Raw genomic sequence first — 20999 nt, 5'->3', positions numbered from 1 at the left:
GGTGGGAGAAAGAAACAAAATGGTAGGATTGAAAAAAATAATAATAAAAAAATAGAAAAAGGGGTGCAACACGAGAACTTCCCAAGTGGTCACCCAACTTAGTACTACTCTCGCCCAACCACGCTTAACTGCGAAGTTCTGATGGGATCCGGTGCATTAGTGCTGGTATGATCGCACCCATCACGGAATGCGCAGAAAATGCATATAAGCCATGTCGGCCAGAATCTCCCACGCATGGTCGACCGGTCGGAACGGCCACCGGGACCCGCACGAGCGTGTGCATGAGCATACGAGCCGGGGCGGCTGCACGACTTGAAAACACGGTGGGAGAAAGAAACAAAATGATAGGATTGAAAAAAATAATAATAAAAAAAATAGAAAAAGGGGTGCAACACGAGGACTTCCCAAGTGGTCACCCAACTTAGTACTACTCTCGCCCAAGCACGCTTAACTGCGGAGTTCTGATGGGATCCGGTGCATTAGTGCTGGTATGATCGCACCCATCACGGAATGCGCAGAAAATGCATATAAGCCATGTCGGCCAGAATCTCCCACGCATGCTCGACCGGTCGGAACGGCCACCGGGACCCGCACGAGCGTGTGCATGAGCATACGAGCCGGGGCGGCTGCACGACTTGAAAACACGGTGGGAGAAAGAAACAAAATGGTAGGATTGAAAAAAATAATAATAAAAAAAATAGAAAAAGGGGTGCAACACGAGGACTTCCCAAGTGGTCACCCAACTTAGTACTACTCTCGCCCAAGCACGCTTAACTGCGGAGTTCTGATGGGATCCGGTGCATTAGTGCTGGTATGATCGCACCCATCACGGAATGCGCAGAAAATGCATATAAGCCATGTCGGCCAGAATCTCCCACGCATGCTCGACCGGTCGGAACGGCCACCGGGACCCGCACGAGCGTGTGCATGAGCATACGAGCCGGGGCGGCTGCACGACTTGAAAACACGGTGGGAGAAAGAAACAAAATGGTAGGATTGAAAAAAATAATAATAAAAAAAATAGAAAAAGGGGTGCAACACGAGGACTTCCCAAGTGGTCCCCCAACTTAGTACTACTCTCGCCCAAGCACGCTTAACTGCGGAGTTCTGATGGGATCCGGTGCATTAGTGCTGGTATGATCGCACCCATCACGGAATGCGCAGAAAATGCATATAAGCCATGTCGGCCAGAATCTCCCACGCATGCTCGACCGGTCGGAACGGCCACCGGGACCCGCACGAGCGTGTGCATGAGCATACGAGCCGGGGCGGCTGCACGACTTGAAAACACGGTGGGAGAAAGAAACAAAATGGTAGGATTGAAAAAAATAATAATAAAAAAAATAGAAAAAGGGGTGCAACACGAGGACTTCCCAAGTGGTCACACCCAACTTAGTACTACTCTCGCCCAAGCACGCTTAACTGCGGAGTTCTGATGGGATCCGGTGCATTAGTGCTGGTATGATCGCACCCATCACGGAATGCGCAGAAAATGCATATAAGCCATGTCGGCCAGAATCTCCCACGCATGCTCGACCGGTCGGAACGGCCACCGGGACCCGCACGAGCGTGTGCATGAGCATACGAGCCGGGGCGGCTGCACGACTTGAAAACACGGTGGGAGAAAGAAACAAAATGGTAGGATTGAAAAAAATAATAATAAAAAAAATAGAAAAAGGGGTGCAACACAAGGACTTCCCAAGTGGTCACCCAACTTAGTACTACTCTCGCCCAAGCACGCTTAACTGCGGAGTTCTGATGGGATCCGGTGCATTAGTGCTGGTATGATCGCACCGATCACGGAATGCGCAGAAAATGCATATAAGCCATGTCGGCCAGAATCTCCCACGCATGCTCGACCGGTCGGAACGGCCACCGGGACCCGCACGAGCGTGTGCATGAGCATACGAGCCGGGGCGGCTGCACGACTTGAAAACACGGTGGGAGAAAGAAACAAAATGGTAGGATTGAAAAAAATAATAATAAAAAAAATAGAAAAAGGGGTGCAACACGAGGACTTCCCAAGTGGTCACCCAACTTAGTACTACTCTCGCCCAAGCACGCTTAACTGCGGAGTTCTGATGGGATCCGGTGCATTAGTGCTGGTATGATCGCACCCATCACGGAATGCGCAGAAAATGCATATAAGCCATGTCGGCCAGAATCTCCCACGCATGCTCGACCGGTCGGAACGGCCACCGGGACCCGCACGAGCGTGTGCATGAGCATACGAGCCGGGGCGGCTGCACGACTTGAAAACACGGTGGGAGAAAGAAACAAAATGATAGGATTGAAAAAAATAATAATAAAAAAAATAGAAAAAGGGGTGCAACACGAGGACTTCCCAAGTGGTCACCCAACTTAGTACTACTCTCGCCCAAGCACGCTTAACTGCGGAGTTCTGATGGGATCCGGTGCTTTAGTGCTGGTATGATCGCACCCATTACGGAATGCGCAGAAAATGCATATAAGCCATGTCGGCCAGAATCTCCCACGCATGCTCGACCGGTCGGAACGGCCACCGAGACCCGCACGAGCGTGTGCATGAGCATACGAGCCGGGGCGGCTGCACGACTTGAAAACACGGTGGGAGAAAGAAACAAAATGGTAGGATTGAAAAAAATAATAATAAAAAAAATAGAAAAAGGGGTGCAACACGAGGACTTCCCAAGTGGTCACCCAACTTAGTACTACTCTCGCCCAAGCACGCTTAACTGCGGAGTTCTGATGGGATCCGGTGCATTAGTGCTGGTATGATCGCACCCATCACGGAATGCGCAGAAAATGCATAAAAGCCATGTCGGCCAGAATCTCCCACGCATGCTCGACCGGTCGGAACGGCCACCGAGACCCGCACGAGCGTGTGCATGAGCATACGAGCCGGGGCGGCTGCACGACTTGAAAACACGGTGGGAGAAAGAAACAAAATGGTAGGATTGAAAAAAATAATAATAAAAAAAATAGAAAAAGGGGTGCAACACGAGGACTTCCCAAGTGGTCACCCAACTTAGTACTACTCTCGCCCAAGCACGCTTAAGTGCAGAGTTCTGATGGGATCCGGTGCATTAGTGCTGGTATGATCGCACCCATCACGGAATGCGCAGAAAATGCATATAAGCCATGTCGGCCAGAATCTCCCACGCATGCTCGACCGGTCGGAACGGCCACCGGGACCCGCACGAGCGTGTGCATGAGCATACGACCCGGGGCGGCTGCACGACTTGAAAACACGGTGGGAGAAAGAAACAAAATGGTAGGATTGAAAAAAATAATAATAAAAAAAATAGAAAAAGGGGTGCAACACGAGGATTTCCCAAGTGGTCACCCAACTTAGTACTACTCTCGCCCAAGCACGCTTAACTGCGGAGTTCTGATGGGATCCGGTGCATTAGTGCTGGTATGATCGCACCCATCACGGAATGCGCAGAAAATGCATATAAGCCATGTCGGCCAGAATCTCCCACGCATGCTCGACCGGTCGGAACGGCCACCGGGACCCGCACGAGCGTGTGCATGAGCATACGACCCGGGGCGGCTGCACGACTTGAAAACACGGTGGGAGAAAGAAACAAAATGGTAGGATTGAAAAAAATAATAATAAAAAAAATAGAAAAAGGGGTGCAACACGAGGACTTCCCAAGTGGTCACCCAACTTAGTACTACTCTCGCCCAAGCACGCTTAACTGCGGAGTTCTGATGGGATCCGGTGCATTAGTGCTGGTATGATCGCACCCATCACGGAATGCGCAGAAAATGCATATAAGCCATGTCGGCCAGAATCTCCCACGCATGCTCGACCGGTCGGAACGGCCACCGGGACCCGCACGAGCGTGTGCATGAGCATACGAGCCGGGGCGGCTGCACGACTTGAAAACACGGTGGGAGAAAGAAACAAAATGGTAGGATTGAAAAAAATAATAATAAAAAAAATAGAAAAAGGGGTGCAACACGAGGACTTCCCAAGTGGTCACCCAACTTAGTACTACTCTCGCCCAAGCACGCTTAACTGCGGAATTCTGATGGGATCCGGTGCATTAGTGCTGGTATGATCGCACCAATCACGGAATGCGCAGAAAATGCATATAAGCCATGTCGGCCAGAATCTCCCACGCATGCTCGACCGGTCGGAACGGCCACCGGGACCCGCACGAGCGTGTGCATGAGCATACGAGCCGGGGCGGCTGCACGACTTGAAAACACGGTGGGAGAAAGAAACAAAATGGTAGGATTGAAAAAAATAATAATAAAAAAAATAGAAAAAGGGGTGCAACACGAGGACTTCCCAAGTGGTCACCCAACTTAGTACTACTCTCGCCCAAGCACGCTTAACTGCGGAGTTCTGATGGGATCCGGTGCATTAGTGCTGGTATGATCGCACCCATCACGGAATGCGCAGAAAATGCATATAAGCCATGTCGGCCAGAATCTCCCACGCATGCTCGACCGGTCGGAACGGCCACCGGGACCCGCACGAGCGTGTGCATGAGCATACGAGCCGGGGCGGCTGCACGACTTGAAAACACGGTGGGAGAAAGAAACAAAATGGTAGGATTGAAAAAAATAATAATAAAAAAAATAGAAAAAGGGGTGCAACACGACGACTTCCCAAGTGGTCACACCCAACTTAGTACTACTCTCGCCCAAGCACGCTTAACTGCGGAGTTCTGATGGGATCCGGTGCATTAGTGCTGGTATGATCGCACCCATCACGGAATGCGCAGAAAATGCATATAAGCCATGTCGGCCAGAATCTCCCACGCATGCTCGACCGGTCGGAACGGCCACCGGGACCCGCACGAGCGTGTGCATGAGCATACGAGCCGGGGCGGCTGCACGACTTGAAAACACGGTGGGAGAAAGAAACAAAATGGTAGGATTGAAAAAAATAATAATAAAAAAAATAGAAAAAGGGGTGCAACACGAGGACTTCCCAAGTGGTCACCCAACTTAGTACTACTCTCGCCCAAGCATGCTTAACTGCGGAGTTCTGATGGGATCCGGTGCATTAGTGCTGGAATGATCGCACCCATCACGGAATGCGCAGAAAATGCATATAAGCCATGTCGGCCAGAATCTCCCACGCATGCTCGACCGGTCGGAACGGCCACCGGGACCCGCACGAGCGTGTGCATGAGCATACGAGCCGGGGCGGCTGCACGACTTGAAAACACGGTGGGAGAAAGAAACAAAATGGTAGGATTGAAAAAAATAATAATAAAAAAAATAGAAAAAGGGGTGCAACACGAGGACTTCCCAAGTGGTCACCCAACTTAGTACTACTCTCGCCCAAGCACGCTTAACTGCGGACTTCTGATGGGATCCGGTGCATTAGTGCTGGTATGATCGCACCCATCACGGAATGCGCAGAAAATGCATATAAGCCATGTCGGCCAGAATCTCCCACGCATGCTCGACCGGTCGGAACGGCCACCGGGACCCGCACGAGCGTGTGCATGAGCATACGAGCCGGGGCGGCTGCACGACTTGAAAACACGGTGGGAGAAAGAAACAAAATGGTAGGATTGAAAAAAATAATAATAAAAAAAATAGAAAAAGGGGTGCAACACGAGGACTTCCCAAGTGGTCACCCAACTTAGTACTACTCTCGCCCAAGCACGCTTAACTGCGGAGTTCTGATGGGATCCGGTGCATTAGTGCTGGTATGATCGCACCCATCATGGAATGCGCAGAAAATGCATATAAGCCATGTCGGCCAGAATCTCCCACGCATGCTCGACCGGTCGGAACGGCCACCGGGACCCGCACGAGCGTGTGCATGAGCATACGAGCCGGGGCGGCTGCACGACTTGAAAACACGGTGGGAGAAAGAAACAAAATGGTAGGATTGAAAAAAATAATAATAAAAAAAATAGAAAAAGGGGTGCAACACGAGGACTTCCCAAGTGGTCACCCAACTTAGTACTACTCTCGCCCAAGCACGCTTAACTGCGGAGTTCTGATGGGATCCGGTGCATTAGTGCTGGTATGATCGCACCCATCACGGAATGCGCAGAAAATGCATATAAGCCATGTCGGCCAGAATCTCCCACGCATGCTCGACCGGTCGGAACGGCCACCGGGACCCGCACGAGCGTGTGCATGAGCATACGAGCCGGGGCGGCTGCACGACTTGAAAACACGGTGGGAGAAAGAAACAAAATGGTAGGATTGAAAAAAATAATAATAAAAAAAATAGAAAAAGGGGTGCAACACGAGGACTTCCCAAGTGGTCAACCAACTTAGTACTACTCTCGCCCAAGCACGCTTAACTGCGGAGTTCTGATGGGATCCGGTGCATTAGTGCTGGAATGATCGCACCCATCACGGAATGCGCAGAAAATGCATATAAGCCATGTCGGCCAGAATCTCCCACGCATGCTCGACCGGTCGGAACGGCCACCGGGACCCGCACGAGCGTGTGCATGAGCATACGACCCGGGGCGGCTGCACGACTTGAAAACACGGTGGGAGAAAGAAACAAAATGGTAGGATTGAAAAAAATAATAATAAAAAAAATAGAAAAAGGGGTGCAACACGAGGACTTCCCAAGTGGTCACCCAACTTAGTACTACTCTCGCCCAAGCACGCTTAACTGCGGAGTTCTGATGGGATCCGGTGCATTAGTGCTGGTATGATCGCACCCATCACGGAATGCGCAGAAAATGCATATAAGCCATGTCGGCCAGAATCTCCCACGCATGCTCGACCGGTCGGAACGGCCACCGGGACCCGCACGAGCGTGTGCATGAGCATACGAGCCGGGGCGGCTGCACGACTTGAAAACACGGTGGGAGAAAGAAACAAAATGGTAGGATTGAAAAAAATAATAATAAAAAAAATAGAAAAAGGGGTGCAACACGAGGACTTCCCAAGTGGTCACCCAACTTAGTACTACTCTCGCCCAAGCACGCTTAACTGCGGAGTTCTGATGGGATCCGGTGCATTAGTGCTGGTATGATCGCACCCATCACGAAATGCGCAGAAAATGCATATAAGCCATGTCGGCCAGAATCTCCCACGCATGCTCGACCGGTCGGAACGGCCACCGGGACCCGCACGAGCGTGTGCATGAGCATACGACCCGGGGCGGCTGCACGACTTGAAAACACGGTGGGAGAAAGAAACAAAATGGTAGGATTGAAAAAAATAATAATAAAAAAAATAGAAAAAGGGGTGCAACACGAGGACTTCCCAAGTGGTCACCCAACTTAGTACTACTCTCGCCCAAGCACGCTTAACTGCGGAGTTCTGATGGGATCCGGTGCATTAGTGCTGGTATGATCGCACCCATCACGGAATGCGCAGAAAATGCATATAAGCCATGTCGGCCAGAATCTCCCACGCATGCTCGACCGGTCGGAACGGCCACCGGGACCCGCACGAGCGTGTGCATGAGCATACGAGCCGGGGCGGCTGCACGACTTGAAAACACGGTGGGAGAAAGAAACAAAATGGTAGGATTGAAAAAAATAATAATAAAAAAAATAGAAAAAGGGGTGCAACACGAGGACTTCCCAAGTGGTCACACCCAACTTAGTACTACTCTCGCCCAAGCACGCTTAACTGCGGAGTTCTGATGGGATCCGGTGCATTAGTGCTGGTATGATCGCACCCATCACGAAATGCGCAGAAAATGCATATAAGCCATGTCGGCCAGAATCTCCCACGCATGCTCGACCGGTCGGAACGGCCACCAGGACCCGCACGAGCGTGTGCATGAGCATACGAGCCGGGGCGGCTGCACGACTTCAAAACACGGTGGGAGAAAGAAACAAAATGGTAGGATTGAAAAAAATAATAATAAAAAAAATAGAAAAAGGGGTGCAACACGAGGACTTCCCAAGTGGTCACCCAACTTAGTACTACTCTCGCCCAAGCACGCTTAACTGCGGAGTTCTGATGGGATCCGGTGCATTAGTGCTGGTATGATCGCACCCATCACGGAATGCGCAGAAAATGCATATAAGCCATGTCGGCCAGAATCTCCCACGCATGCTCGACCGGTCGGAACGGCCACCGGGACCCGCACGAGCGTGTGCATGAGCATACGAGCCGGGGCGGCTGCACGACTTGAAAACACGGTGGGAGAAAGAAACAAAATGGTAGGATTGAAAAAAATAATAATAAAAAAAATAGAAAAAGGGGTGCAACACGAGGACTTCCCAAGTGGTCACACCCAACTTAGTACTACTCTCGCCCAAGCACGCTTAACTGCGGAGTTCTGATGGGATCCGGTGCATTAGTGCTGGTATGATCGCACCCATCACGGAATGCGCAGAAAATGCATATAAGCCATGTCGGCCAGAATCTCCCACGCATGCTCGACCGGTCGGAACGGCCACCGGGACCCGCACGAGCGTGTGCATGAGCATACGAGCCGGGGCGGCTGCACGACTTGAAAACACGGTGGGAGAAAGAAACAAAATGGTAGGATTGAAAAAAATAATAATAAAAAAAATAGAAAAAGGGGTGCAACACGAGGACTTCCCAAGTGGTCACACCCAACTTAGTACTACTCTCGCCCAAGCACGCTTAACTGCGGAGTTCTGATGGGATCCGGTGCATTAGTGCTGGTATGATCGCACCCATCACGGAATGCGCAGAAAATGCATATAAGCCATGTCGGCCAGAATCTCCCACGCATGCTCGACCGGTCGGAACGGCCACCGGGACCCGCACGAGCGTGTGCATGAGCATACGAGCCGGGGCGGCTGCACGACTTGAAAACACGGTGGGAGAAAGAAACAAAATGGTAGGATTGAAAAAAATAATAATAAAAAAAATAGAAAAAGGGGTGCAACACGAGGACTTCCCAAGTGGTCACACCCAACTTAGTACTACTCTCGCCCAAGCACGCTTAACTGCGGAGTTCTGATGGGATCCGGTGCATTAGTGCTGGTATGATCGCACCCATCACGGAATGCGCAGAAAATGCATATAAGCCATGTCGGCCAGAATCTCCCACGCATGCTCGACCGGTCGGAACGGCCACCGGGACCCGCACGAGCGTGTGCATGAGCATACGAGCCGGGGCGGCTGCACGACTTGAAAACACGGTGGGAGAAAGAAACAAAATGGTAGGATTGAAAAAAATAATAATAAAAAAAATAGAAAAAGGGGTGCAACACGAGGACTTCCCAAGTGGTCACACCCAACTTAGTACTACTCTCGCCCAAGCACGCTTAACTGCGGAGTTCTGATGGGATCCGGTGCATTAGTGCTGGTATGATCGCACCCATCACGGAATGCGCAGAAAATGCATATAAGCCATGTCGGCCAGAATCTCCCACGCATGCTCGACCGGTCGGAACGGCCACCGGGACCCGCACGAGCGTGTGCATGAGCATACGAGCCGGGGCGGCTGCACGACTTGAAAACACGGTGGGAGAAAGAAACAAAATGGTAGGATTGAAAAAAATAATAATAAAAAAAATAGAAAAATGGGTGCAACACGAGGACTTCCCAAGTGGTCACCCAACTTAGTACTACTCTCGCCCAAGCACGCTTAACTGCGGAGTTCTGAAGGGATCCGGTGCATTAGTGCTGGTATGATCGCACCCATCACGGAATGCGCAGAAAATGCATATAAGCCATGTCGGCCAGAATCTCCCACGCATGCTCGACCGGTCGGAACGGCCACCGGGACCTGCACGAGCGTGTGCATGAGCATACGAGCCGGGGCGGCTGCACGACTTGAAAACACGGTGGGAGAAAGAAACAAAATGGTAGGATTGAAAAAAATAATAATAAAAAAAATAGAAAAAGGGGTGCAACACGAGGACTTCCCAAGTGGTCACCCACCTTAGTACTACTCTCGCCCAAGCACGCTTAACTGCGGAGTTCTGATGGGATCCGGTGCATTAGTGCTGGTATGATCGCACCCATCACGGAATGCGCAGAAAATGCATATAAGCCATGTCGGCCAGAATCTCCCACGCATGCTCGACCGGTCGGAACGGCCACCGGGACCCGCACGAGCGTGTGCATGAGCATACGAGCCGGGGCGGCTGCACGACTTGAAAACACGGTGGGAGAAAGAAACAAAATGGTAGGATTGAAAAAAATAATAATAAAAAAAATAGAAAAAGGGGTGCAACACGAGGACTTCCCAAGTGGACACCCAACTTAGTACTACTCTCGCCCAAGCACGCTTAACTGCGGAGTTCTGATGGGATCCGGTGCATTAGTGCTGGTATGATCGCACCCATCACGGAATGCGCAGAAAATGCATATAAGCCATGTCGGCCAGAATCTCCCACGCATGCTCGACCGGTCGGAACGGCCACCGGGACCCGCACGAGCGTGTGCATGAGCATACGAGCCGGGGCGGCTGCACGACTTGAAAACACGGTGGGAGAAAGAAACAAAATGGTAGGATTGAAAAAAATAATAATAAAAAAAATAGAAAAAGGGGTGCAACACGAGGACTTCCCAAGTGGTCACCCAACTTAGTACTACTCTCGCCCAAGCACGCTTAACTGCGGAGTTCTGATGGGATCCGGTGCATTAGTGCTGGTATGATCGCACCCATCACGGAATGCGCAGAAAATGCATATAAGCCATGTCGGCCAGAATCTCCCACGCATGCTCGACCGGTCGGAACGGCCACCGGGACCCGCACGAGCGTGTGCATGAGCATACGAGCCGGGGCGGCTGCACGACTTGAAAACACGGTGGGAGAAAGAAACAAAATGGTAGGATTGAAAAAATAATAATAAAAAAAATAGAAAAAGGGGTGCAACAGGAGGACTTCCCAAGTGGTCACCCAACTTAGTACTACTCTCGCCCAAGCACGCTTAACTGCGGAGTTCTGATGGGATCCGGTGCATTAGTGCTGGTATGATCGCACCCATCACGGAATGCGCAGAAAATGCATATAAGCCATGTCGGCCAGAATCTCCCACGCATGCTCGACCGGTCGGAACGGCCACCGGGACCTACACGAGCGTGTGCATGAGCATACGAGCCGGGGCGGCTGCACGACTTGAAAACACGGTGGGAGAAAGAAACAAAATGGTAGGATTGAAAAAAATAATAATAAAAAAAATAGAAAAAGGGGTGCAACACGAGGACTTCCCAAGTGGTCACCCAACTTAGTACTACTCTCGCCCAAGCACGCTTAACTGCGGAGTTCTGATGGGATCCGGTGCATTAGTGCTGGTATGATCGCACCCATCACGGAATGCGCAGAAAATGCATATAAGCCATGTCGGCCAGAATCTCCCACGCATGCTCGACCGGTCGGAACGGCCACCGGGACCCGCACGAGCATGTGCATGAGCATACGAGCCGGGGCGGCTGCACGACTTGAAAACACGGTGGGAGAAAGAAACAAAATGGTAGGATTGAAAAAAATAATAATAAAAAAAATAGAAAAAGGGGTGCAACACGAGGACTTCCCAAGTGGTCACCCAACTTAGTACTACTCTCGCCCAAGCACGCTTAACTGCGGAGATCTGATGGGACCCGGTGCATTAGTGCTGGTATGATCGCACCCATCACGGAATGCGCAGAAAATGCATATAAGCCATGTCGGCCAGAATCTCCCACGCATGCTCGACCGGTCGGAACGGCCACCGGGACCCGCACGAGCGTGTGCATGAGCATACGACCCGGGGCGGCTGCACGACTTGAAAACACGGTGGGAGAAAGAAACAAAATGGTAGGATTGAAAAAAATAATAATAAAAAAAATAGAAAAAGGGGTGCAACACGAGGACTTCCCAAGTGGTCACCCAACTTAGTACTACTCTCGCCCAACCACGCTTAACTACGGAGTTCTGATGGGATCCGGTGCATTAGTGATGGTATGATCGCACCCATCACGGAATGCGCAGAAAATGCATATAAGCCATGTCGGCCAAAATCTCCCACGCATGCTCGACCGGTCGGAACGGCCACCGGGACCCGCACGAGCGTGTGCATGAGCATACGAGCCGGGGCGGCTGCACGACTTGAAAACACGGTGGGAGAAAGAAACAAAATGGTAGGATTGAAAAAAATAATAATAAAAAAAATAGAAAAAGGGGTGCAAAACGAGGACTTCCCAAGTGGTCACCCACCTTAGTACTACTCTCGCCCAAGCACGCTTAACTGCGGAGTTCTGATGGGATCCGGTGCATTAGTGCTGGTATGATCGCACCCATCACGGAATGCGCAGAAAATGCATATAAGCCATGTCGGCCAGAATCTCCCACGCATGCTCGACCGGTCGGAACGGCCACCGGGACCCGCACGAGCGTGTGCATGAGCATACGAGCCGGGGCGGCTGCACGACTTGAAAACACGGTGGGAGAAAGAAACAAAATGGTAGGATTGAAAAAAATAATAATAAAAAAAATAGAAAAAGGGGTGCAACACGAGGACTTCCCAAGTGGTCACCCACCTTAGTACTACTCTCGCCCAAGCACGCTTAACTGCGGAGTTCTGATGGGATCCGGTGCATTAGTGCTGGTATGATCGCACCCATCACGGAATGCGCAGAAAATGCATATAAGCCATGTCGGCCAGAATCTCCCACGCATGCTCGACCGGTCGGAACGGCCACCGGGACCCGCACGAGCGTGTGCATGAGCATACGAGCCGGGGCGGCTGCACGACTTGAAAACACGGTGGGAGAAAGAAACAAAATGGTAGGATTGAAAAAAATAATAATAAAAAAAATAGAAAAATGGGTGCAACACGAGGACTTCCCAAGTGGTCACCCAACTTAGTACTACTCTCGCCCAAGCACGCTTAACTGCGGAGTTCTGAAGGGATCCGGTGCATTAGTGCTGGTATGATCGCACCCATCACGGAATGCGCAGAAAATGCATATAAGCCATGTCGGCCAGAATCTCCCACGCATGCTCGACCGGTCGGAACGGCCACCGGGACCTGCACGAGCGTGTGCATGAGCATACGAGCCGGGGCGGCTGCACGACTTGAAAACACGGTGGGAGAAAGAAACAAAATGGTAGGATTGAAAAAAATAATAATAAAAAAAATAGAAAAAGGGGTGCAACACGAGGACTTCCCAAGTGGTCACCCACCTTAGTACTACTCTCGCCCAAGCACGCTTAACTGCGGAGTTCTGATGGGATCCGGTGCATTAGTGCTGGTATGATCGCACCCATCACGGAATGCGCAGAAAATGCATATAAGCCATGTCGGCCAGAATCTCCCACGCATGCTCGACCGGTCGGAACGGCCACCGGGACCCGCACGAGCGTGTGCATGAGCATACGAGCCGGGGCGGCTGCACGACTTGAAAACACGGTGGGAGAAAGAAACAAAATGGTAGGATTGAAAAAAATAATAATAAAAAAAATAGAAAAAGGGGTGCAACACGAGGACTTCCCAAGTGGTCACCCAACTTAGTACTACTCTCGCCCAAGCACGCTTAACTGCGGAGTTCTGATGGGATCCGGTGCATTAGTGCTGGTATGATCGCACCCATCACGGAATGCGCAGAAAATGCATATAAGCCATGTCGGCCAGAATCTCCCACGCATGCTCGACCGGTCGGAACGGCCACCGGGACCCGCACGAGCGTGTGCATGAGCATACGAGCCGGGGCGGCTGCACGACTTGAAAACACGGTGGGAGAAAGAAACAAAATGGTAGGATTGAAAAAAATAATAATAAAAAAAATAGAAAAAGGGGTGCAACACGAGGACTTCACAAGTGGTCACCCAACTTAGTACTACTCTCGCCGAAGCACGCTTAACTGCGGAGTTCTGATGGGATCCGGTGCATTAGTGCTGGTATGATCGCACCCATCACGGAACGCGCAGAAAATGCATATAAGCCATGTCGGCCAGAATCTCCCACGCATGCTCGACCGGTCGGAACGGCCACCGGGACCCGCACGAGCGTGTGCATGAGCATACGGCCCGGGGCGGCTGCACGACTTGAAAACACGGTGGGAGAAAGAAACAAAATGGTAGGATTGAAAAAAATAATAATAAAAAAAATAGAAAAAGGGGTGCAACACGAGGACTTCCCAAGTGGTCACCCAACTTAGTACTACTCTCGCCCAAGCACGCTTAACTGCGGAGTTCTGATGGGATCCGGTGCATTAGTGCTGGTATGATCGCACCCATCACGGAATGCGCAGAAAATGCATATAAGCCATGTCGGCCAGAATCTCCCACGCATGCTCGACCGGTCGGAACGGCCACCGGGACCCGCACGAGCGTGTGCATGAGCATACGAGTCGGGGCGGCTGCACGACTTGAAAACACGGTGGGAGAAAGAAACAAAATGGTAGGATTGAAAAAAATAATAATAAAAAAAATAGAAAAAGGGGTGCAACACGAGGACTTCCCAAGTGGTCACCCAAGTTAGTACTACTCTCGCCCAAGCACGCTTAACTGCGGAGTTCTGATGGGATCCGGTGCATTAGTGCTGGTATGATCGCACCCATCGCGGAATGCGCAGAAAATGCATATAAGCCATGTCGGCCAGAATCTCCCACGCATGCTCGACCGGTCGGAACGGCCACCGGGACCCGCACGAGCGTGTGCATGAGCATACGAGTCGGGGCGGCTGCACGACTTGAAAACACGGTGGCAGAAAGAAACAAAATGGTAGGATTGAAAAAAATAATAATAAAAAAAATAGAAAAAGGGGTGCAACACGAGGACTTCCCAAGTGGTCACCCAACTTAGTACTACTCTCGCCCAAGCACGCTTAACTGCGGAGTTCTGATGGGATCCGGTGCATTAGTGCTGGTATGATCGCACCCATCATGGAATGCGCAGAAAATGCATATAAGCCATGTCGGCCAGAATCTCCCACGCATGCTCGACCGGTCGGAACGGCCACCGGGACCCGCACGAGCGTGTGCATGAGCATACGAGCCGGGGCGGCTGCACGACTTGAAAACACGGTGGGAGAAAGAAACAAAATGGTAGGATTGAAAAAAATAATAATAAAAAAAATAGAAAAAGGGGTGCAACACGAGGACTTCCCAAGTGGTCACCCAACTTAGTACTACTCTCGCCCAAGCACGCTTAACTGCGGAGTTCTGATGGGATCCGGTGCATTAGTGCTGGTATGATCGCACCCATCACGGAATGCGCAGAAAATGCATATAAGCCATGTCGGCCAGAATCTCCCACGCATGCTCGACCGGTCGGAACGGCCACCGGGACCCGCACGAGCGTCTGCATGAGCATACGAGTCGGGGCGGCTGCACGACTTGAAAACACGGTGGGAGAAAGAAACAAAATGGTAGGATTGAAAAAAATAATAATAAAAAAAATAGAAAAAGGGGTGCAACACGAGGACTTCACAAGTGGTCACCCAACTTAGTACTACTCTCGCCGAAGCACGCTTAACTGCGGAGTTCTGATGGGATCCGGTGCATTAGTGCTGGTATGATCGCACCCATCACGGAACGCGCAGAAAATGCATATAAGCCATGTCGGCCAGAATCTCCCACGCATGCTCGACCGGTCGGAACGGCCACCGGGACCCGCACGAGCGTGTGCATGAGCATACGGCCCGGGGCGGCTGCACGACTTGAAAACACGGTGGGAGAAAGAAACAAAATGGTAGGATTGAAAAAAATAATAATAAAAAAAATAGAAAAAGGGGTGCAACACGAGGACTTCCCAAGTGGTCACCCAACTTAGTACTACTCTCGCCCAAGCACGCTTAACTGCGGAGTTCTGATGGGATCCGGTGCATTAGTGCTGGTATGATCGCACCCATCACGGAATGCGCAGAAAATGCATATAAGCCATGTCGGCCAGAATCTCCCACGCATGCTCGACCGGTCGGAACGGCCACCGGGACCCGCACGAGCGTGTGCATGAGCATACGAGTCGGGGCGGCTGCACGACTTGAAAACACGGTGGGAGAAAGAAACAAAATGGTAGGATTGAAAAAAATAATAATAAAAAAAATAGAAAAAGGGGTGCAACACGAGGACTTCCCAAGTGGTCACCCAAGTTAGTACTACTCTCGCCCAAGCACGCTTAACTGCGGAGTTCTGATGGGATCCGGTGCATTAGTGCTGGTATGATCGCACCCATCGCGGAATGCGCAGAAAATGCATATAAGCCATGTCGGCCAGAATCTCCCACGCATGCTCGACCGGTCGGAACGGCCACCGGGACCCGCACGAGCGTGTGCATGAGCATACGAGTCGGGGCGGCTGCACGACTTGAAAACACGGTGGCAGAAAGAAACAAAATGGTAGGATTGAAAAAAATAATAATAAAAAAAATAGAAAAAGGGGTGCAACACGAGGACTTCCCAAGTGGTCACCCAACTTAGTACTACTCTCGCCCAAGCACGCTTAACTGCGGAGTTCTGATGGGATCCGGTGCATTAGTGCTGGTATGATCGCACCCATCATGGAATGCGCAGAAAATGCATATAAGCCATGTCGGCCAGAATCTCCCACGCATGCTCGACCGGTCGGAACGGCCACCGGGACCCGCACGAGCGTGTGCATGAGCATACGAGCCGGGGCGGCTGCACGACTTGAAAACACGGTGGGAGAAAGAAACAAAATGGTAGGATTGAAAAAAATAATAATAAAAAAAATAGAAAAAGGGGTGCAACACGAGGACTTCCCAAGTGGTCACCCAACTTAGTACTACTCTCGCCCAAGCACGCTTAACTGCGGAGTTCTGATGGGATCCGGTGCATTAGTGCTGGTATGATCGCACCCATCACGGAATGCGCAGAAAATGCATATAAGCCATGTCGGCCAGAATCTCCCACGCATGCTCGACCGGTCGGAACGGCCACCGGGACCCGCACGAGCGTCTGCATGAGCATACGAGTCGGGGCGGCTGCACGACTTGAAAACACGGTGGGAGAAAGAAACAAAATGGTAGGATTGAAAAAAATAATAATAAAAAAAATAGAAAAAGGGGTGCAACACGAGGACTTCCCAAGTGGTCACCCAACTTAGTACTACTCTCGCCCAAGCACGCTTAACCGCGGAGTTCTGATGGGATCCGGTGCATTAGTGCTGGTATGATCGCAGCCATCACGGAATGCGCAGAAAATGCATATAAGCCATGTCGGCCAGAATCTCCCACGCATGCTCGACCGGTCGGAACGGCCACCGGGACCCGCACGAGCGTGTGCATGAGCATACGAGTCGGGGCGGCTGCACGACTTGAAAACACGGTGGGAGAAAGAAACAAAATGGTAGGATTGAAAAAAATAATAATAAAAAAAATAGAAAAAGGGGTGCAACACGAGGACTTCCCAAGTGGTCACCCAACTTAGTACTACTCTCGCCCAAGCACGCTTAACCGCGGAGTTCTGATGGGATCCGGTGCATTAGTGATGGTATGATCGCACCCATCACGGAATGCGCAGAAAATGCATATAAGCCATGTCGGCCAGAATCTCCCACGCATGCTCGACCGGTCGGAACGGCCACCGGGACCCGCACGAGCGTGTGCATGAGCATACGACCCGGGGCGGCTGCACGACTTGAAAACACGGTGGGAGAAAGAAACAAAATGGTGGGATTGAAAAAAATAATAATAAAAAAAATAGAAAAAGGGGTGCAACACGAGGACTTCCCATGTGGTCACCCAACTTAGTACTACTCTCACCCAAGCACGCTTAACTGCGGAGTTCTGTTGGGATCCGGTGCATTAGTGCTGGTATGATCGCACCCATCACGGAATGCGCAGAAAATGCATATAAGCCATGTCGGCCAGAATCTCCCACGCATGCTCGACCGGTCGGAACGGCCACCGGGACCCGCACGAGCGTGTGCATGAGCATACGAGCCGGGGCGGCTGCACGACTTGAAAACACGGTGGGAGAAAGAAACAAAATGGTAGGATTGAAAAAAATAATAATAAAAAAAATAGAAAAAGGGGTGCAACACGAGGACTTCCCAAGTGGTCACCCAACTTAGTACTACTCTCGCCCAAGCACGCTTAACTGCGGAGTTCCGATGGGATCCGGTGCATTAGTGCTGGTATGATCGCACCCATCACGGAATGCGCAGAAAATGCATATAAGCCATGTCGGCCAGAATCTCCCACGCATGCTCGACCGGTCGGAACGGCCACCGGGACCCGCACGAGCGTGTGCATGAGCATACGAGCCGGGGCGGCTGCACGACTTGAAAACACGGTGGGAGAAAGAAACAAAATGGTAGGATTGAAAAAAATAATAATAAAAAAAATAGAAAAAGGGGTGCAACACGAGGACTTCCCAAGTGGTCACCCAACTTAGTACTACTCTCGCCCAAGCACGCTTAACTGCGGAGTTCTGATGGGATCCGGTGCATTAGTGCTGGTATGATCGCAGCCATCACGGAATGCGCAGAAAATGCATATAAGCCATGTCGGCCAGAATCTCCCACGCATGCTCGACCGGTCGGAACGGCCACCGGGACCCGCACGAGCGTGTGCATGAGCATACGAGCCGGGGCGGCTGCACGACTTGAAAACACGGTGGGAGAAAGAAACAAAATGGTAGGATTGAAAAAAATAATAATAAAAAAAATAGAAAAAGGGGTGCAACACGAGGACTTCCCAAGTGGTCACCCAACTTAGTAATACTCTCGCCCAAGCACGCTTAACTGCAGAGTTCTGATGGGATCCGGTGCATTAGTGCTGGTATGATCGCACCCATCACGGAATGCGCAGAAAATGCATATAAGCCATGTCGGCCAGAATCTCCCACGCATGCTCGACCGGTCGGAACGGCCACCGGGACCCGCACGAGCGTGTGCATGAGCATACGAGCCGGGGCGGCTGCACGACTTGAAAACACGGTGGGAGAAAGAAACAAAATGGTAGGATTGAAAAAAATAATAATAAAAAAAATAGAAAAAGGGGTGCAACACGAGGACTTCCCAAGTGGTCACCCAACTTAGTACTACTCTCGCCCAAGCACGCTTAACTGCGGAGTTCTGATGGGATCCGGTGCATTAGTGCTGGTATGATCGCACCCATCACGGAATGCGCAGAAAATGCATATAAGCCATGTCGGCCAGAATCTCCCACGCATGCTCGACCGGTCGGAACGGCCACCGGGACCCGCACGAGCGTGTGCATGAGCATACGAGCCGGGGCGGCTGCACGACTTGAAAACACGGTGGGAGAAAGAAACAAAATGGTAGGATTGAAAAAAATAATAATAAAAAAAATAGAAAAAGGGGTGCAACACGAGGACTTCCCAAGTGGTCACCCAACTTAGTACTACTCTCGCCCAACCACGCTTAACTGCGGAGTTCTGATGGGATCCGGTGCATTAGTGCTGGTATGATCGCACCCATCACGGAATGCGCAGAAAATGCATATAAGCCATGTCGGCCAGAATCTCCCACGCATGCTCGACCGGTCGGAACGGCCACCGGGACCCGCACGAGCGTGTGCATGAGCATACGAGCCGGGGCGGCTGCACGACTTGAAAACACGGTGGGAGAAAGAAACAAAATGGTAGGATTGAAAAAAATAATAATAAAAAAAATAGAAAAAGGGGTGCAACACGAGGACTTCCCAAGTGGTCACCCAACTTAGTAATACTCTCGCCCAAGCACGCTTAACTGCAGAGTTCTGATGGGATCCGGTGCATTAGTGCTGGTATGATCGCACCCATCACGGAATGCGCAGAAAATGCATATAAGCCATGTCGGCCAGAATCTCCCACGCATGCTCGACCGGTCGGAACGGCCACCGGGACCCGCACGAGCGTGTGCATGAGCATACGAGCCGAGGCGGCTGCACGACTTGAAAACACGGTGGGAGAAAGAAACAAAATGGTAGGATTGAAAAAAATAATAATAAAAAAAATAGAAAAAGGGGTGCAACACGAGGACTTCCCAAGTGGTCACCCAACTTAGTACTACTCTCGCCCAAGCACGCTTAACTGCGGAGTTCTGATGGGATCCGGTGCATTAGTGCTGGTATGATCGCACCCATCACGAAATGCGCAGAAAATGCATATAAGCCATGTCGGCCAGAATCTCCCACGCATGCTCGACCGGTCGGAACGGCCACCGGGACCCGCACGAGCGTGTGCATGAGCATACGAGCCGGGGCGGCTGCACGACTTGAAAACACGGTGGGAGAAAGAAACAAAATGGTAGGATTGAAAAAAATAATAATAAAAAAAATAGAAAAAGGGGTGCAACACGAGGACTTCCCAAGTGGTCACCCAACTTAGTACTACTCTCGCCCAAGCACGCTTAACTGCGGAGTTCTGATGGGATCCGGTGCATTAGTGCTGGTATGATCGCACCCATCACGGAATGCGCAGAAAATGCATATAAGCCATGTCGGCCAGAATCTCCCACGCATGCTCGACCGGTCGGAACGGCCACCGGGACCCGCACGAGCGTGTGCATGAGCATACGAGCCGGGGCGGCTGCACGACTTGAAAACACGGTGGGAGAAAGAAACAAAATGGTAGGATTGAAAAAAATAATAATAAAAAAAATAGAAAAAGGGGTGCAACACGAGGACTTCCCAAGTGGTCACCCAACTTAGTACTACTCTCGCCCAAGCACGCTTAACTGCGGAGTTCTGATGGGATCCGGTGCATTAGTGCTGGTATGATCGCACCCATCCCGGAATGCGCAGAAAATGCATATAAGCCATGTCGGCCAGAATCTCCCACGCATGCTCGACCGGTCGGAACGGCCACCGGGACCCGCACGAGCGTGTGCATGAGCATACGAGCCGGGGCAGCTGCACGACTTGAAAACACGGTGGGAGAAAGAAACAAAATGGTAGGATTGAAAAAAATAATAATAAAAAAAATAGAAAAAGGGGTGCAACACGAGGACTTCCCAAGTGGTCACCCAACTTAGTACTACTCTCGCCCAAGCACGCTTAACTGCGGAGTTCTGATGGGATCCGGTGCATTAGTGCTGGTATGATCGCACCCATCACGGAATGCGCAGAAAATGCATATAAGCCATGTCGGCCAGAATCTCCCACGCATGCTCGACCGGTCGGAACGGCCACCGGGACCCGCACGAGCGTGTGCATGAGCATACGAGCCGGGGCGGCTGCACGACTT

At 51.3% G+C, this 20999-nt stretch overlaps 65 non-coding genes across 65 annotated transcripts; all 65 read right to left on the bottom strand.

The window, feature by feature from the left end:
- Positions 1-60: 60 nt before the first annotated feature.
- On the bottom strand, positions 61-179 carry LOC127144981 (5S ribosomal RNA). Its single transcript, XR_007816768.1, has one exon. It is a non-coding gene; the product is annotated as a 5S ribosomal RNA (ribosomal RNA).
- A 204-nt stretch (positions 180-383) lies between these two features.
- Positions 384-502, bottom strand: LOC127144586 (5S ribosomal RNA). The gene has a single exon (XR_007816374.1). It is a non-coding gene; the product is annotated as a 5S ribosomal RNA (ribosomal RNA).
- Positions 503-706: 204 nt separating this feature from the next.
- Positions 707-825, bottom strand: LOC127144574 (5S ribosomal RNA). The gene has a single exon (XR_007816362.1). It is a non-coding gene; the product is annotated as a 5S ribosomal RNA (ribosomal RNA).
- Positions 826-1029: 204 nt separating this feature from the next.
- Positions 1030-1148, bottom strand: LOC127144528 (5S ribosomal RNA). The gene has a single exon (XR_007816316.1). It is a non-coding gene; the product is annotated as a 5S ribosomal RNA (ribosomal RNA).
- A 204-nt stretch (positions 1149-1352) lies between these two features.
- On the bottom strand, positions 1353-1473 carry LOC127144952 (5S ribosomal RNA). Its single transcript, XR_007816739.1, has one exon. It is a non-coding gene; the product is annotated as a 5S ribosomal RNA (ribosomal RNA).
- Positions 1474-1677: 204 nt separating this feature from the next.
- Positions 1678-1796, bottom strand: LOC127144872 (5S ribosomal RNA). Its single transcript, XR_007816660.1, has one exon. It is a non-coding gene; the product is annotated as a 5S ribosomal RNA (ribosomal RNA).
- Positions 1797-2000: 204 nt separating this feature from the next.
- On the bottom strand, positions 2001-2119 carry LOC127144563 (5S ribosomal RNA). Its single transcript, XR_007816351.1, has one exon. It is a non-coding gene; the product is annotated as a 5S ribosomal RNA (ribosomal RNA).
- Positions 2120-2323: 204 nt separating this feature from the next.
- Positions 2324-2442, bottom strand: LOC127144802 (5S ribosomal RNA). Its single transcript, XR_007816590.1, has one exon. It is a non-coding gene; the product is annotated as a 5S ribosomal RNA (ribosomal RNA).
- A 204-nt stretch (positions 2443-2646) lies between these two features.
- LOC127144552 (5S ribosomal RNA) lies at positions 2647-2765 on the bottom strand. Its single transcript, XR_007816340.1, has one exon. It is a non-coding gene; the product is annotated as a 5S ribosomal RNA (ribosomal RNA).
- A 204-nt stretch (positions 2766-2969) lies between these two features.
- Positions 2970-3088, bottom strand: LOC127144945 (5S ribosomal RNA). Its single transcript, XR_007816732.1, has one exon. It is a non-coding gene; the product is annotated as a 5S ribosomal RNA (ribosomal RNA).
- Positions 3089-3292: 204 nt separating this feature from the next.
- LOC127145458 (5S ribosomal RNA) lies at positions 3293-3411 on the bottom strand. The gene has a single exon (XR_007817240.1). It is a non-coding gene; the product is annotated as a 5S ribosomal RNA (ribosomal RNA).
- A 204-nt stretch (positions 3412-3615) lies between these two features.
- LOC127144541 (5S ribosomal RNA) lies at positions 3616-3734 on the bottom strand. The gene has a single exon (XR_007816329.1). It is a non-coding gene; the product is annotated as a 5S ribosomal RNA (ribosomal RNA).
- A 204-nt stretch (positions 3735-3938) lies between these two features.
- Positions 3939-4057, bottom strand: LOC127144887 (5S ribosomal RNA). Its single transcript, XR_007816674.1, has one exon. It is a non-coding gene; the product is annotated as a 5S ribosomal RNA (ribosomal RNA).
- A 204-nt stretch (positions 4058-4261) lies between these two features.
- Positions 4262-4380, bottom strand: LOC127144530 (5S ribosomal RNA). The gene has a single exon (XR_007816318.1). It is a non-coding gene; the product is annotated as a 5S ribosomal RNA (ribosomal RNA).
- Positions 4381-4584: 204 nt separating this feature from the next.
- LOC127145015 (5S ribosomal RNA) lies at positions 4585-4705 on the bottom strand. Its single transcript, XR_007816800.1, has one exon. It is a non-coding gene; the product is annotated as a 5S ribosomal RNA (ribosomal RNA).
- Positions 4706-4909: 204 nt separating this feature from the next.
- On the bottom strand, positions 4910-5028 carry LOC127144899 (5S ribosomal RNA). The gene has a single exon (XR_007816686.1). It is a non-coding gene; the product is annotated as a 5S ribosomal RNA (ribosomal RNA).
- Positions 5029-5232: 204 nt separating this feature from the next.
- Positions 5233-5351, bottom strand: LOC127144862 (5S ribosomal RNA). The gene has a single exon (XR_007816650.1). It is a non-coding gene; the product is annotated as a 5S ribosomal RNA (ribosomal RNA).
- A 204-nt stretch (positions 5352-5555) lies between these two features.
- Positions 5556-5674, bottom strand: LOC127145484 (5S ribosomal RNA). Its single transcript, XR_007817267.1, has one exon. It is a non-coding gene; the product is annotated as a 5S ribosomal RNA (ribosomal RNA).
- A 204-nt stretch (positions 5675-5878) lies between these two features.
- On the bottom strand, positions 5879-5997 carry LOC127145473 (5S ribosomal RNA). Its single transcript, XR_007817255.1, has one exon. It is a non-coding gene; the product is annotated as a 5S ribosomal RNA (ribosomal RNA).
- Positions 5998-6201: 204 nt separating this feature from the next.
- On the bottom strand, positions 6202-6320 carry LOC127144868 (5S ribosomal RNA). The gene has a single exon (XR_007816656.1). It is a non-coding gene; the product is annotated as a 5S ribosomal RNA (ribosomal RNA).
- A 204-nt stretch (positions 6321-6524) lies between these two features.
- Positions 6525-6643, bottom strand: LOC127145462 (5S ribosomal RNA). The gene has a single exon (XR_007817244.1). It is a non-coding gene; the product is annotated as a 5S ribosomal RNA (ribosomal RNA).
- Positions 6644-6847: 204 nt separating this feature from the next.
- LOC127145451 (5S ribosomal RNA) lies at positions 6848-6966 on the bottom strand. The gene has a single exon (XR_007817232.1). It is a non-coding gene; the product is annotated as a 5S ribosomal RNA (ribosomal RNA).
- A 204-nt stretch (positions 6967-7170) lies between these two features.
- LOC127145440 (5S ribosomal RNA) lies at positions 7171-7289 on the bottom strand. The gene has a single exon (XR_007817219.1). It is a non-coding gene; the product is annotated as a 5S ribosomal RNA (ribosomal RNA).
- Positions 7290-7493: 204 nt separating this feature from the next.
- Positions 7494-7614, bottom strand: LOC127144951 (5S ribosomal RNA). The gene has a single exon (XR_007816738.1). It is a non-coding gene; the product is annotated as a 5S ribosomal RNA (ribosomal RNA).
- A 204-nt stretch (positions 7615-7818) lies between these two features.
- On the bottom strand, positions 7819-7937 carry LOC127145428 (5S ribosomal RNA). The gene has a single exon (XR_007817207.1). It is a non-coding gene; the product is annotated as a 5S ribosomal RNA (ribosomal RNA).
- Positions 7938-8141: 204 nt separating this feature from the next.
- Positions 8142-8262, bottom strand: LOC127144950 (5S ribosomal RNA). Its single transcript, XR_007816737.1, has one exon. It is a non-coding gene; the product is annotated as a 5S ribosomal RNA (ribosomal RNA).
- Positions 8263-8466: 204 nt separating this feature from the next.
- LOC127144949 (5S ribosomal RNA) lies at positions 8467-8587 on the bottom strand. Its single transcript, XR_007816736.1, has one exon. It is a non-coding gene; the product is annotated as a 5S ribosomal RNA (ribosomal RNA).
- Positions 8588-8791: 204 nt separating this feature from the next.
- LOC127144948 (5S ribosomal RNA) lies at positions 8792-8912 on the bottom strand. The gene has a single exon (XR_007816735.1). It is a non-coding gene; the product is annotated as a 5S ribosomal RNA (ribosomal RNA).
- A 204-nt stretch (positions 8913-9116) lies between these two features.
- LOC127144947 (5S ribosomal RNA) lies at positions 9117-9237 on the bottom strand. Its single transcript, XR_007816734.1, has one exon. It is a non-coding gene; the product is annotated as a 5S ribosomal RNA (ribosomal RNA).
- Positions 9238-9441: 204 nt separating this feature from the next.
- On the bottom strand, positions 9442-9560 carry LOC127144794 (5S ribosomal RNA). Its single transcript, XR_007816582.1, has one exon. It is a non-coding gene; the product is annotated as a 5S ribosomal RNA (ribosomal RNA).
- A 204-nt stretch (positions 9561-9764) lies between these two features.
- LOC127144691 (5S ribosomal RNA) lies at positions 9765-9883 on the bottom strand. Its single transcript, XR_007816479.1, has one exon. It is a non-coding gene; the product is annotated as a 5S ribosomal RNA (ribosomal RNA).
- Positions 9884-10087: 204 nt separating this feature from the next.
- Positions 10088-10206, bottom strand: LOC127144562 (5S ribosomal RNA). The gene has a single exon (XR_007816350.1). It is a non-coding gene; the product is annotated as a 5S ribosomal RNA (ribosomal RNA).
- Positions 10207-10410: 204 nt separating this feature from the next.
- Positions 10411-10529, bottom strand: LOC127145417 (5S ribosomal RNA). The gene has a single exon (XR_007817196.1). It is a non-coding gene; the product is annotated as a 5S ribosomal RNA (ribosomal RNA).
- A 203-nt stretch (positions 10530-10732) lies between these two features.
- On the bottom strand, positions 10733-10851 carry LOC127144918 (5S ribosomal RNA). The gene has a single exon (XR_007816705.1). It is a non-coding gene; the product is annotated as a 5S ribosomal RNA (ribosomal RNA).
- A 204-nt stretch (positions 10852-11055) lies between these two features.
- LOC127145406 (5S ribosomal RNA) lies at positions 11056-11174 on the bottom strand. The gene has a single exon (XR_007817185.1). It is a non-coding gene; the product is annotated as a 5S ribosomal RNA (ribosomal RNA).
- Positions 11175-11378: 204 nt separating this feature from the next.
- LOC127144790 (5S ribosomal RNA) lies at positions 11379-11497 on the bottom strand. Its single transcript, XR_007816578.1, has one exon. It is a non-coding gene; the product is annotated as a 5S ribosomal RNA (ribosomal RNA).
- Positions 11498-11701: 204 nt separating this feature from the next.
- Positions 11702-11820, bottom strand: LOC127144746 (5S ribosomal RNA). Its single transcript, XR_007816534.1, has one exon. It is a non-coding gene; the product is annotated as a 5S ribosomal RNA (ribosomal RNA).
- A 204-nt stretch (positions 11821-12024) lies between these two features.
- On the bottom strand, positions 12025-12143 carry LOC127144543 (5S ribosomal RNA). The gene has a single exon (XR_007816331.1). It is a non-coding gene; the product is annotated as a 5S ribosomal RNA (ribosomal RNA).
- Positions 12144-12347: 204 nt separating this feature from the next.
- LOC127144580 (5S ribosomal RNA) lies at positions 12348-12466 on the bottom strand. The gene has a single exon (XR_007816368.1). It is a non-coding gene; the product is annotated as a 5S ribosomal RNA (ribosomal RNA).
- Positions 12467-12670: 204 nt separating this feature from the next.
- LOC127144793 (5S ribosomal RNA) lies at positions 12671-12789 on the bottom strand. Its single transcript, XR_007816581.1, has one exon. It is a non-coding gene; the product is annotated as a 5S ribosomal RNA (ribosomal RNA).
- Positions 12790-12993: 204 nt separating this feature from the next.
- On the bottom strand, positions 12994-13112 carry LOC127145434 (5S ribosomal RNA). The gene has a single exon (XR_007817213.1). It is a non-coding gene; the product is annotated as a 5S ribosomal RNA (ribosomal RNA).
- A 204-nt stretch (positions 13113-13316) lies between these two features.
- On the bottom strand, positions 13317-13435 carry LOC127145395 (5S ribosomal RNA). Its single transcript, XR_007817174.1, has one exon. It is a non-coding gene; the product is annotated as a 5S ribosomal RNA (ribosomal RNA).
- Positions 13436-13639: 204 nt separating this feature from the next.
- Positions 13640-13758, bottom strand: LOC127144976 (5S ribosomal RNA). Its single transcript, XR_007816763.1, has one exon. It is a non-coding gene; the product is annotated as a 5S ribosomal RNA (ribosomal RNA).
- Positions 13759-13962: 204 nt separating this feature from the next.
- Positions 13963-14081, bottom strand: LOC127145384 (5S ribosomal RNA). The gene has a single exon (XR_007817163.1). It is a non-coding gene; the product is annotated as a 5S ribosomal RNA (ribosomal RNA).
- A 204-nt stretch (positions 14082-14285) lies between these two features.
- On the bottom strand, positions 14286-14404 carry LOC127144662 (5S ribosomal RNA). The gene has a single exon (XR_007816450.1). It is a non-coding gene; the product is annotated as a 5S ribosomal RNA (ribosomal RNA).
- Positions 14405-14608: 204 nt separating this feature from the next.
- On the bottom strand, positions 14609-14727 carry LOC127145373 (5S ribosomal RNA). The gene has a single exon (XR_007817152.1). It is a non-coding gene; the product is annotated as a 5S ribosomal RNA (ribosomal RNA).
- A 204-nt stretch (positions 14728-14931) lies between these two features.
- Positions 14932-15050, bottom strand: LOC127145362 (5S ribosomal RNA). Its single transcript, XR_007817141.1, has one exon. It is a non-coding gene; the product is annotated as a 5S ribosomal RNA (ribosomal RNA).
- Positions 15051-15254: 204 nt separating this feature from the next.
- Positions 15255-15373, bottom strand: LOC127144974 (5S ribosomal RNA). The gene has a single exon (XR_007816761.1). It is a non-coding gene; the product is annotated as a 5S ribosomal RNA (ribosomal RNA).
- A 204-nt stretch (positions 15374-15577) lies between these two features.
- Positions 15578-15696, bottom strand: LOC127145351 (5S ribosomal RNA). Its single transcript, XR_007817130.1, has one exon. It is a non-coding gene; the product is annotated as a 5S ribosomal RNA (ribosomal RNA).
- A 204-nt stretch (positions 15697-15900) lies between these two features.
- Positions 15901-16019, bottom strand: LOC127144661 (5S ribosomal RNA). Its single transcript, XR_007816449.1, has one exon. It is a non-coding gene; the product is annotated as a 5S ribosomal RNA (ribosomal RNA).
- Positions 16020-16223: 204 nt separating this feature from the next.
- On the bottom strand, positions 16224-16342 carry LOC127145340 (5S ribosomal RNA). Its single transcript, XR_007817119.1, has one exon. It is a non-coding gene; the product is annotated as a 5S ribosomal RNA (ribosomal RNA).
- Positions 16343-16546: 204 nt separating this feature from the next.
- On the bottom strand, positions 16547-16665 carry LOC127145329 (5S ribosomal RNA). The gene has a single exon (XR_007817108.1). It is a non-coding gene; the product is annotated as a 5S ribosomal RNA (ribosomal RNA).
- Positions 16666-16869: 204 nt separating this feature from the next.
- Positions 16870-16988, bottom strand: LOC127144934 (5S ribosomal RNA). Its single transcript, XR_007816721.1, has one exon. It is a non-coding gene; the product is annotated as a 5S ribosomal RNA (ribosomal RNA).
- Positions 16989-17192: 204 nt separating this feature from the next.
- LOC127144985 (5S ribosomal RNA) lies at positions 17193-17311 on the bottom strand. The gene has a single exon (XR_007816772.1). It is a non-coding gene; the product is annotated as a 5S ribosomal RNA (ribosomal RNA).
- A 204-nt stretch (positions 17312-17515) lies between these two features.
- On the bottom strand, positions 17516-17634 carry LOC127144922 (5S ribosomal RNA). The gene has a single exon (XR_007816709.1). It is a non-coding gene; the product is annotated as a 5S ribosomal RNA (ribosomal RNA).
- Positions 17635-17838: 204 nt separating this feature from the next.
- On the bottom strand, positions 17839-17957 carry LOC127144549 (5S ribosomal RNA). Its single transcript, XR_007816337.1, has one exon. It is a non-coding gene; the product is annotated as a 5S ribosomal RNA (ribosomal RNA).
- A 204-nt stretch (positions 17958-18161) lies between these two features.
- On the bottom strand, positions 18162-18280 carry LOC127144748 (5S ribosomal RNA). The gene has a single exon (XR_007816536.1). It is a non-coding gene; the product is annotated as a 5S ribosomal RNA (ribosomal RNA).
- A 204-nt stretch (positions 18281-18484) lies between these two features.
- LOC127144939 (5S ribosomal RNA) lies at positions 18485-18603 on the bottom strand. The gene has a single exon (XR_007816726.1). It is a non-coding gene; the product is annotated as a 5S ribosomal RNA (ribosomal RNA).
- Positions 18604-18807: 204 nt separating this feature from the next.
- On the bottom strand, positions 18808-18926 carry LOC127145317 (5S ribosomal RNA). The gene has a single exon (XR_007817096.1). It is a non-coding gene; the product is annotated as a 5S ribosomal RNA (ribosomal RNA).
- Positions 18927-19130: 204 nt separating this feature from the next.
- Positions 19131-19249, bottom strand: LOC127144894 (5S ribosomal RNA). The gene has a single exon (XR_007816681.1). It is a non-coding gene; the product is annotated as a 5S ribosomal RNA (ribosomal RNA).
- Positions 19250-19453: 204 nt separating this feature from the next.
- Positions 19454-19572, bottom strand: LOC127144938 (5S ribosomal RNA). The gene has a single exon (XR_007816725.1). It is a non-coding gene; the product is annotated as a 5S ribosomal RNA (ribosomal RNA).
- Positions 19573-19776: 204 nt separating this feature from the next.
- Positions 19777-19895, bottom strand: LOC127145306 (5S ribosomal RNA). Its single transcript, XR_007817085.1, has one exon. It is a non-coding gene; the product is annotated as a 5S ribosomal RNA (ribosomal RNA).
- A 204-nt stretch (positions 19896-20099) lies between these two features.
- Positions 20100-20218, bottom strand: LOC127145295 (5S ribosomal RNA). The gene has a single exon (XR_007817074.1). It is a non-coding gene; the product is annotated as a 5S ribosomal RNA (ribosomal RNA).
- Positions 20219-20422: 204 nt separating this feature from the next.
- On the bottom strand, positions 20423-20541 carry LOC127145284 (5S ribosomal RNA). The gene has a single exon (XR_007817063.1). It is a non-coding gene; the product is annotated as a 5S ribosomal RNA (ribosomal RNA).
- A 204-nt stretch (positions 20542-20745) lies between these two features.
- LOC127145273 (5S ribosomal RNA) lies at positions 20746-20864 on the bottom strand. Its single transcript, XR_007817052.1, has one exon. It is a non-coding gene; the product is annotated as a 5S ribosomal RNA (ribosomal RNA).
- Between the last annotated feature and the right edge of the window lie 135 nt (positions 20865-20999).

The sequence above is a fragment of the Cucumis melo genome, chromosome 12 (assembly GCF_025177605.1).
Source record: "Cucumis melo cultivar AY chromosome 12, USDA_Cmelo_AY_1.0, whole genome shotgun sequence".
NCBI classification, from domain to species: domain Eukaryota; kingdom Viridiplantae; phylum Streptophyta; class Magnoliopsida; order Cucurbitales; family Cucurbitaceae; genus Cucumis; species Cucumis melo.
Note: the sequence above shows the minus strand (reverse complement) of the source record. Positions and strands in the feature narration are given on the sequence as shown.